This window comes from Cupressus sempervirens, chromosome 8 (genome assembly GCF_028749045.1).
Source record: "Cupressus sempervirens isolate cs-2001-9-10 chromosome 8, ASM2874904v1, whole genome shotgun sequence".
NCBI lineage: Eukaryota > Viridiplantae > Streptophyta > Pinopsida > Cupressales > Cupressaceae > Cupressus > Cupressus sempervirens.
This window is the reverse complement of record NC_143125.1, coordinates 715,313,348-715,324,667: the sequence shown is the minus strand read 5'-3', so window position 1 is coordinate 715,324,667 and position 11,320 is coordinate 715,313,348. Positions and strand designations below refer to the sequence as shown.

Below are 11,320 nucleotides of genomic sequence, written 5' to 3'. Positions count from 1 at the left end.
CATACATTTCACGCAGGTTGGACTCGTATGTATGGGCAAATATTTTGGAGGTATTTGTTTCCGTCCTCCTTTCGGCATTTTTTGGTTTCTTATGTGCTCTTTCCAGCCTTAGATGAATCTGTTCTTACACGTTTTCTATTGCTGTGTACAGATTTTGTTGTGGAAGCTTCTCCTGCAAAGGTTTGGGAGTTGAATGGTAGGCTGTCAAGTTTTTCTAATCTTCTAATCTACTTTAAGCTAAAAGGAGCTAGATATAAATTTAGAAATAAGGAACCTATGGATATGCAAAATTCTCCCAAACAATGGTCCAAAATATTGGGAGAACCCAATACCTTTAGGGCCCGTTTGGTGAGCGGAATAGGAATTATTCCGGAATACGTATTCCGGAATACGTATTCTAGAATAGAACGTATTCCTGTTCTCTGTTTGGTTCAGCGAATATTTGATGGGAATTCACGGACCCGAAAATTTATGTTTTCTAAAATAAAAAAAAATGGAATAGGAATACGTATTCCAATATCACCTATTCTGATGGAATTGCAAAACCCCATTTTTGGGCCAAAAATGGAATATGTATTCCATTTTTGCTTCGTATTCCAATCCCATTTTGGTGCATCCAAACAAGGAATTCACAATTTTTGGAATACTTATTCCAGAATACGTATTCCTATTCTGCTCACCAAACGGGCCCTTAACATCGTAAGTAACAATGTACCCTTAAAACCTAGAGATTGAATATCTTTGTGGAGTCGAGTCTATGGCATGCTTTCTCTAGAAAGATGGATGGAAGAAGTAGTTGCATTCAGATATCTAATGGTGCCTTATAGTGCCTCGCGGTTTTGTTTGATGCCTTATAGGGCTTTTGATTCTTGGATATTTGTCCTTAGTTACTTTGTAAAGATATAGAAGTGTAAAGACATAGAAGTATAGAAATATGTAGGATCACAGTCTTTATTTTGTTTAATATAGAGAAATAATATATAAATTGTTATATCTTTATTTCTAAATTTAGGTTTAACACATTGTTCTTTGAAGGTAGGTCAAATTTAGGTCTAGCACATTTTCCTTTAAATGTAGAAAAAATTGAATATTATAAATAATATATGATGACTATATGATTAAAATTAATATGAGCTATCCTTAGACTAATGATATAATTTATTAATAATATATTATCAAGAATATATAAGTATATTAATAAAGATATATAAATATAATCTAAATGAATAAAATAAAATAATACAATAAAGTATTATTATTAAAATAGTTTATTAAGTTATATTATCTATTAGTCACAATAAGAATAAATAAAATACTAATATCAAATATTCTTGACAAATAATTACATAAATCCTAAAACATTAATGCTAATATATATATATATATATATATATATATATATATATATATATATATATATATATATATATATATATATATATATATATATATATATATATATATATCAATATAATATAAAAATACAATTTATAACAAAAATAATATCATTCAAAATTAATCATAATTAGATAAGCCCACACACATTAAAGTTCTTTATTAATAATATTATATTGTAATATTAGATTAAATATATTATTAAGAATATATAAGTATATTACTAAAGATATATAAATATAATCTAAATCAATAAAATAAAATATTATTACTAAAATAGTTGATTAAGTTCTATTATCTATTAGTCACAATAAGAATTATTAAAATACTTATATCAAATTTTCTTGAAAAATAATTAAATAAATCCTCAAATATCAATGTTAAAAAATATATAAATATAATATAAAAATATAGCTTATAACACAAATACTATCATTCAAAATTTAACATAATTAGATAAACCCACACACATTAGAGTTCTCTACTAATAATATTAAAAATATCTAGAAAATGATGTTCATAATGAAGAGAGGGCAAGAGAGAGGTTTTTATGATGACATGGAAAGTTTTTGAGGTAATAGTTATTCACTACCATAAAAACTTGTGAAATACATTAGATATAATTATATGTTCTTATAAATAAAAATTTAACTAAGTCATCGTCCAAGGTTCTGTGGTGTTCAAATCTATTTGGAAGGCCTAGGACCATGTCAGGGAATTTATCACCAACAAGGATTGTTACAGTAAAAATTTGCTCCATGGTGAAAGATCCATTTGGTGGAATCTCCACCTTAATGGAATTCCCCTAGCCCTATCCCAAGGATGCTCTGCCAGGTCTTGGGCCAAGAAAGGTTTAAATCAATTTGTTGATCTCTTTGAGCAAGATTTCCTCACTCTGTGGGATGAGCTCAAAAGGAAGTATGTCATTCCTGATTCACAAAAGAAGACTTACAATATGATTATTCAAGCCTCTAAAGGTCCACCTAATGTTTGTTTTTTTTATTCTCATAGGCATCTTAAATGTAAATGGTTGGATGGAGTTGTCAGGGCTAAGCTTAAAGCTAAGAATATTTACAGAATTATAGATAAGAATAAAGATATCATTGTGCATCTTAATAATGTTTGGTACTCTTCTTTTGAAGCTAATGTTTGGAAAAAATATTTTGATTGCATATGGAAATCTTCTATTGAACCAAAAATTAAATGTTTTAAATGGCTTGTTATGCTAGATAGGCTTCCTGTTAAAAGAGTTCATGCTGATTCTAATATACATAGCCTATGCAAGCCTCTTGATAATGGTAGACAAAATTTAGTTGACTATATTTTTGCTAAAGAGATTTGGAAAATGTTTGGTATTATTTATCCTATTAATATTACTATTATTGACATTGTTATTGATCATATCTCTAGTCTTCATAAGGATTCAAATATTTTTTTGGAATATGTTGTCCTCTAACATCCTCTGGTAGATCTGGAAATGCAGGAACAAGGAGAGGTACCAAGGTAAGCTGAGGGTTCTTACTAAGTTTTTTCAAAAACTCACGCATTTTAAAATTTTCTTGCAAGTTTAGGGCACTATGTTGATTGAGAAAGACAAGTTGAAGAGATTCTTGGAAGATGGTCATGTTACTTTCTTCTACTATAAGCTAACATATGGATATCAATGGAGAAGAATGTTGGATGATCTGCATGCTTTTGATCAAGCATGTAAAAGACTGAACAGGGAGATTAGGAAGAATGTTAATGCCAAAAAAGAAGAGTTGTTCATGTTAACTCAAATTCAAGAGTGCAAAAACATTGTTTGGATGGAGGGTATGCTTGGCTGGACTGCTTGGATCGATGTTCATTTTGATGTTTTATATTAGTTGGTTGCTCCTCATGTTTTGATGTTATTGTACATTTGTTACTCTATTGTCAGATGGAAGCTAGGCCTCCTTGTTGATAATCTATAAACCCTTTGACTCTATTTTTTTTATCATCTTATATTTAATAGATTTTTTTAAAACTAAGTCCTTATAAAGTCAATGTTGATTGGATTATATTTGAATGGGTTCCAATCATTATGATAGTCCATGAATTGTTGATTTCATAGTTACATTTACTAACTTAATTTCCAATTTTCTAACATCATTGCACCAATACTCATGAATTTAAAGTTGTAAGTATAATGATAATTACCTAAAATTGAATGAAATGTACCCTTAGTTGTAAAAATAAACCAACGATATGCTGCCACATCAGTTATGCAAGTATGGGTATCCTTTTTGCATGACTATTGGTCTCACTTTTTATTGGGGTGTTTTATACAACTTGGAAGAAAACATATTAATGTGGCATCATAATTAATGATGTGGATTTGAAACCTTAGCAATAAGTACATGACTCCCCAAGTAATCTACTATGAAAAATTATGAGTGCTTTGATATTTCCATGGAAATTTTTGATAAGCACAAAGTTAGGGGGTTCAAACATTGGGTCATCTCCCCTAAATAAGGAGTGTTTTTTATATTATTATGAAAAATAGAATTAACTCAAAATATTTAAGTAATTGAATTAATATTAGGAATATAGTAATTTCTCATATAATGAAAAGTAACTCTTGGTATTGACCTTGTCATATTATTACTAGTAATGGCATCTTAGGGTGCAATAGGCACACTAAAGAATTTTTTAGTGCTTTGTAGCTTAGATGAAGTGTTGTATAATTCCAAAAAAAGTATTTATACCTAATTGAAAATGTCACAAAAATAATAAAACACCAAACATCAAAGTCATGTCATGGATGGAGTAAACATCATAAAAATAGGACTAATGAACAAAATAGATGTCAAATCACCCAAGGTGAATGGTAAAGAAGTTGAATACTCAACATATTTCCCTTGCAATACGTTATGCAAATTATGAGAGAGATTTCAAAGATCTTCGAGAAGGTTTTTTTGCATAGTCTATATGACATCGATATATACACTTTTTCACTGTGATCTATTTTGACATTTTTCTTTTGTATCTAGATGTACACAAAAAATTATAACTAGATGTGGACATGAGAAATTAGGATATGTAAAATAGAGCACAATAATGTTTTTTTAAAAATAATACTATGTACTCTGCAATATCACAAGATAAAAGGAATTGATATGGGAACTATGAAAGAGTCAGTAGAGACTAATAATTTGTTGTACAATACTATTAGATTGATATTTGTCTGATTTAGAAGGAATTGAGATGGAAACTATGAAAGAGTCAACATAACTTATAATTTGTCATACAATGCTGCTAGAATGGTATTTGCCTGATTTAGGTCCTTTATTATGTGAAATTAAGACTTCTAAAATGATAAATATTTTTAGCATTAGGGTTCCATTGATATCCTCTCTATATATACCTTATACGTCACATATAGGTACTCTTACACCAACTTTCATACAATCCATCATGGAATTCTACATATTGCATTTATCCAAAGAAATGAATTGGGTTTTATGAGTATGCACTCACAATTTAGTAACATGGAATACCTTTGTTGCATAGAATATGTGACCAAAATCAGAATATCAAAATTCAAATAACCTTGATCCTATAACTAAAGAAAGAATGTATAATGGTGTGTATTGTGAAATATTTAGAATTTGCATTCTCTCATTAGTTCCCAATGAATATTTGATTGCACAAATTCCCTTCTCTCTCCATGCTCATTTATCGTGTGTTTGTGCTCTATTTCTACAGTTGTGAAGATTTCAACAATGCAAATTGAATACTACTCCTTAGACAATGACTAGTTTTCTATATTACTTATGCAGAGATCCCATGGAGGGGGCTTGGGCTCTATTTTTTGGGAACTGGAGTTACCATGCATTTTTTTGGTTGGGGCTAAAGCTTTAATTAGAATCTTTTCCTATTTTATAGGAGCCCCTACTTTTTAGCTTTTTCATTTTGAGCAGATGAAAAAGGGGTGGGGCTGGAATTAGCCCCATTAGTTTAGGAGAAAATTTTGCCACTTGTCAATAATCTGTTTTCATTTTCCATAAAAACCAATTCATAAATTAAAAAAAATTAAACAGTTTTCATGGGACGACTAGCTTCCTTGTTTGTAGGAGCTAATTGTTTAAAGTGGATTCACATTAAAAATTCTTGAGACTGCTTTTGTTTAAAAGTTCCTAAAAAAACTCAGACCTTACCCTTAGTAGTGGTACTCATAGCAAATAGAAATCATTAAGATTGGATTCATGGTTCATCTTTAAATATTTTTTATTTCCAATGTTTATCTACAACATCCAACAACAAGAAATATCTACTAGCATAGCAAAAAAAAGAACCTTTCACCAAAAGAGCCTACTAACATACCACACCGAGCCAATGCAAAATTTACCCACCTCTACAAAGATCCATACACTTCACAAATGGTTACCTATACAACATGCACTCAGCCAAAAATATGCTCAATATCATCAAAGATAGAGTACACTACCCTCCTATACGAAACATGATAACCATGGCTAGAAAAGATGCTTCACATGCAACAAGAAAATACCATTGGGCTCCAACACCTCCACTACCATGGATGCATCTACCATCTACAATTAACATCCAAATCCAACACATTATGGTACCAGTAGATTGTGAAAAGATGGGGCCCACAAGGCATGTACCTAACATTACCACTACCCAAATGAATTATCACAATTGTTCATGACCAACTACCAATGTGGACCCAAATCAATTGTGCCTATATTTCACAGTCACCTCCACTAATAAATTTACACTATTCTATTGCTCCACTCTCACTGATGAGAATAAACACATACCATTCATATACACTTCTACGTACAATTCAACGTACCCCATTGCACTCCACAATGCGATCACTAGTTATAATAAATCATTAGAAATAAATTTTCACATAAGAATCTTATATGAAGAGGCATTTACAATCACCTACAATAATGTCAATCCTACCCACACATTGTTAAAAATAATATAAGAAGTACAATATCCATTACATTCAAATAAATAAACCCCTTAATTTTCACATTTATTAAATACATTTAAAATATCAATACTAATTTTTCCCATATATTAAATACATTTAATATATTCATGTAATTGGACAATCTAGGAAAATAAAATGACTTCGATTCTATCTGCAAAATTTCTTTCTTACACCAATCCCATGCACTTGAAAAAAGCCAAGGACAACACAATACACACGACATTGGGAACAATGCCCATAGCTTATCACTACGTCATAATTATTGTGTCTAGTAGTAGTTTCTAAACATTTAATTCATAAATTATTGAAAAATTAATAATTGGCATTAACTGGAGCATCTAATTCAATAAGTGATAATTAAAAATTTCTCATAGTATTTAGCCAAGTTAATTCATTTAGTCCTCTGAGTCAAATTTACAATACATGTCAATTGAATCAGTAAATATTCATCTTGGAAAAAGTTAAGAGGGATGATTATTTAAAATAATAATTAGCTTATAGGCTTTTAGATCAGCAAAAAAGTCTCATGCTTCTGCTTGTAATTGGAGACTTGCTTATCGAGACTGTCAACAGGAAATAATGGTTGTTGGCATCGTGAATTAGTTTCCCTCCCTAACTCAAGGTTGACAATGTAAGAAGAGAAAGCCTCATGTCACCATTTTGCAATGATGATATGTTTCAAAGTATCATGTCATGACCAAGCATATAAGAACTATAGCAAAACTGACCTTTACTCCTAAATTGATAGATCAAAAACTACAATTTGGTAGACTGAAATTACATAACAAATCATGTGAATGTAACTTTGCATTAAATAACCTTATGTTGAAATACATTTTATTATCAAAATACACAAAGCAACTTGTCATGTCTATGTAAGAACCAAAACACAACTTTCCTTTGCTTACTCGCATAGATTGACAAAAAATGTATTGCTAGAAATAAACCTCTATAACAAATAATGTTATGTTAACCATTTTATAATAGCTACAAGAAACTATCACGTCATCATAGTGTAGATAAGAACCACAACATAAAATGTATTTACCAAACACAAAATACATTTGCCTAATCTTGTAATGAATGAATTAAAATTTTGAATTAATAGATTAAAAATATATAATAATAATAATAAATTATTAGAAATAAACTTCTTGATAAGAATCTTATTTGAAGAGTCATCTTACAATCAGACATGGCGATATATAGGTGCTCATTCTCCATGCCTACATCACGTCAATACTTCCAATATGTTATTAAAATAAAAATAAAATTACTATAAGAAACACAATACCCATTACATCGAAATATACGTGCTAATGGGACATTATAGGCAAATAAAATGACTTCGATTCTATCCGTATATTTCTTTCATACAGCACAATCCACACGTCATTGGGAAGAATGGCCTACAGCTTATCAAAACGTAAGTAATTATTGTGTCACGACCAGCAGTTCTTATCTTTCTGTACATCCCAGGCTAGCGGGTTCCAATGGAATTCATGGCAACCACGCAAAATACAACTATAACCAATTGTCTGTTTCATGCACCGACATTACTATAGCTTATCGGGAATCTTCTACTTTCCCACCCTAAAATTTTGCTAATCATATAACACATACCTGAGGATCTTTTGGTTCGCAGAGAGCAAAAGGAGGTTGAGTTAGACTACATCACCGATTAGTACAGCCCCTGCGAAATGGAAGTGCAAAGTAAGGGGAGAAGGCCTCATGTCGCCATTTTCCCCTGTGTAGGAGTCGGCCATTTCGTCCCTCTTGCTCAATTCACAAAGCAGCTTTGTCTTAGCCACGGCTTTTCTGCAACCATAATAACTACCAAGTGGATGCGCGCAGCCAAGCAAGTCTCTTATTCCAATCACTTGCTTTCTTCCGGCCTTGACATCCGCTTTAAAGAACTCCCAGATGTGGATTTTCACGACGAGGGCGACCAGCAAATGAAGATAGAAACTCGCATATCTAAGTACATAGAGAAAGCCGCACCGCACGTTGGGGATATTCTCTGCTCCTTGCTCAACTCCTCTTCGCCCATCTCTGCCTTTGTTACAGATTTCTTCTGCACGCCCACTTTCGATTTCTCAGCCAAGTTAGGCATACCCACTTACGTATTCTACACGTCAAGTGCGCGTATGCTTTCTGTCATGTTACACTTCCCCAAAGTGGCCACGGAACATGATGACGTCTCGTTTAAAGACGAGGAGGAGTTCTGTGTGGAGATACCGGGAGTTCCGGTTTTTCCCGCGAGGGATTTGCCTGAGCCAGTGAAAGACAGATCCGATCAGGCGTTTCACTGGTTTGTGTACCATGGCAGTCGCCTTCCAGAAGCTTCTGGGATTCTCGTAAATACTTTCGAGGATCTTGAAGCAGATGCTTTGAAAACCCTGAAGAAAGACAAATCCATGCCATCGATCTACTCAATCGGGCCAATCATATCGGAGTCTCACGAGACGCACGAGTGCCTCGAGTGGTTAGATCAGCAGCCTCAGTCTTCCGTGGTGTTTGTTTCCTTTGGAAGCGGAGCTTTCATGTCGAGGAAACAGATTGCAGAAGTTGCACATGGACTTGAGTCAAGCGGTCATAGATTTCTGTGGGTTGTTCGCGGAGAGCAAAAGTTTATCACCTTCAACCCCAACCAGGATGTGAACCTGTCGGAGCTTTTACCAGATGGTTTCTTGAGTCGAACAAAAGACAGAGGGTTTGTGGTTCTCAATTGGGCTCCTCAAATTCCTATTATCTCTCACCCATCGGTTGGAGGGTTTCTTTCTCACTGCGGTTGGAACTCTACACTGGAAAGCATTTATTATGGAGCTCCAATGATTTGCTGGCCTCTGTTTGCTGAACAGAGGTTGAACAGGTTTATGCTGGTCAACCATGACAAGGTAGGCATAGATGTGAAGATGGAAAGAGATGGGTTTGTAGGGAGAGCGGAAGTGGAGAGAGTGGTGAGGGCGTTGATGGAAGGAGAAGAGGGAGTTGAAGTAAGGGAGAAAGTGAGTGCATTGAAGGAAAAGGCAAAGGTTGCGTTGATGGAAGGAGGGAGTTCGTACGAGTCAATAGCCATGGCTGCTGCTCATCTGATACAGGAACAAAAGTTTAAATGACTGTCGACAAGCACAAATATACGAGTAACTGCGTATATTTCAGAATAGTCCAATCCAAATCATATATGCTTTTATTTCGAATGTTGGCAGAAAGTTTATTGGCTTGCAACTTTGGAAAATTTGGTCTACATTGTGTAACTAAAAGTTATATAAGTTGTTTGCTCAAGTGGCTTTGATCATATTTAGTATAGTTTTGATTGGGAATTTCCATTTTCAGAAGTGTGAGCATTTAATGTTACACACTTCTTAGAATATTTAGAATAGTTTTTAATATATTTATTTTTAAAATTTATCTGTGAATGATCTCCATCAAAAATTTATCTAGTTATGTTGTAGACAGGCCATTATTCTCTGAGTTGAACACCCTATTTCATTCAACTAACTCTTAAACCGAAAGAAGATGGACCAATATTGGAATCATTGTGACCGTTCGTTGTTTTGAAATTTGACCAAGCAAGCAGTACAACAAATAAATACGAATCAAAGCAAGTCTATTTGGATGCCGTATTGAATTTTATTTCATGTGATCGGCCTTTACTCGTGTTTTGGCTGCTTCTGTTTTGTTCCGTCCCCACCACTACTTTTTCCGGGTGGGGCTTTAATGACAAACACTAAAGTAGCCGATATTTCTTATGGATCCCACAACCGAGACATTTGTTTGTAAATTGTGTCATTTCCGTTTCTTATGGATCCCACAGTCAAGGCATATTCTAATCTTTTTAATGGGATTAATCTACAAACTTACTGGAACGCTTATATGCTATCTTTGAAGCGAGTATGCTGTAGAAGAACTTGGAATTACCTAATATACTTTACATTTCAACTCTTACTTGAATTTGAATGATCAAATTTATTATTAGTCCCTGGAACTACTGTTTCTGTTGACCCACGCACAATTAATTTAGGTGTCAGTAATGTTTCACACAGAATGTATTAAAAGTTAAAAAGAAATTATCTTCAGATCTTGGAGAATACATTATTTTTTTCTCAATTTTTTTGTTTTCAATTACAAAACATACATATCATGAAGAACAAATGATAAAAATTTCAGCAAAATTCATTGTGTATTTTATTTTTTCAATTTTGACCAATGATACATTTTGTGTGGAAAATACCCGTATCTATTAAAAATTAATGAAAAAATAATGTCATATACAAAATTTTATAATTTTTTATTTTAAAAATTAATATTCATACACTAATTTTGATTTTTGGATTGGTCAGAGGGTAATTCATTGTGTTTTACTATATTTTTCTAAATACAAAATAAAAGAATTAAATGTCTTTTGTCCGATACGTCCATAATTTCGTCTTTTGTCTATGCATTTGTTACAGTCGTTCAAACAAATAAGTGGTCTATTATTTATTTTTTCAAACTTTGAGCTTCCTCACAACTACGGTCTCTTAGAGGTGTAGGCTTTCGAGTAGTTTGCACCATCTTTAAGTCTTAAGTGGTATTGAGTTTGAATTGTGTGTGTTTAAAATTTGATTTAAAATAATAATATTATTTTTTATGTGTATATTATTGTTTAAATTATTTTGCTTTATTAATTTGGAACATTTTAATAATTGTTCATAATAAAATGTTAATTATTTATACTAAAAAATTATTTTAAAATAAATAAATTATATACAATTAAAATATTATAAAATAAGTTTATTTATTTTTAAAATTTGATATAACTTAATATTTAAATTTAAATTATCAATTATTTTTACTATTTTGAATTCTATTATTCTTGATTATTGTAGTATTAAAAAATATCATTTTTAAATTCAGTTTTACTTATTATATTATTTAATACATAAGATAAAA

The 11,320-nt window shown here is 31.9% G+C and overlaps 1 pseudogene across 1 annotated transcript; it reads left to right on the top strand.

The window, feature by feature from the left end:
• Positions 1 to 7,992: 7,992 nt before the first annotated feature.
• LOC149544440 (UDP-glycosyltransferase 72B3 pseudogene) lies at positions 7,993 to 9,683 on the top strand (annotated as a pseudogene). The gene has a single exon (XR_016355801.1). The product of XR_016355801.1 is annotated as a UDP-glycosyltransferase 72B3 pseudogene (transcript).
• Positions 9,684 to 11,320: the final 1,637 nt, after the last annotated feature.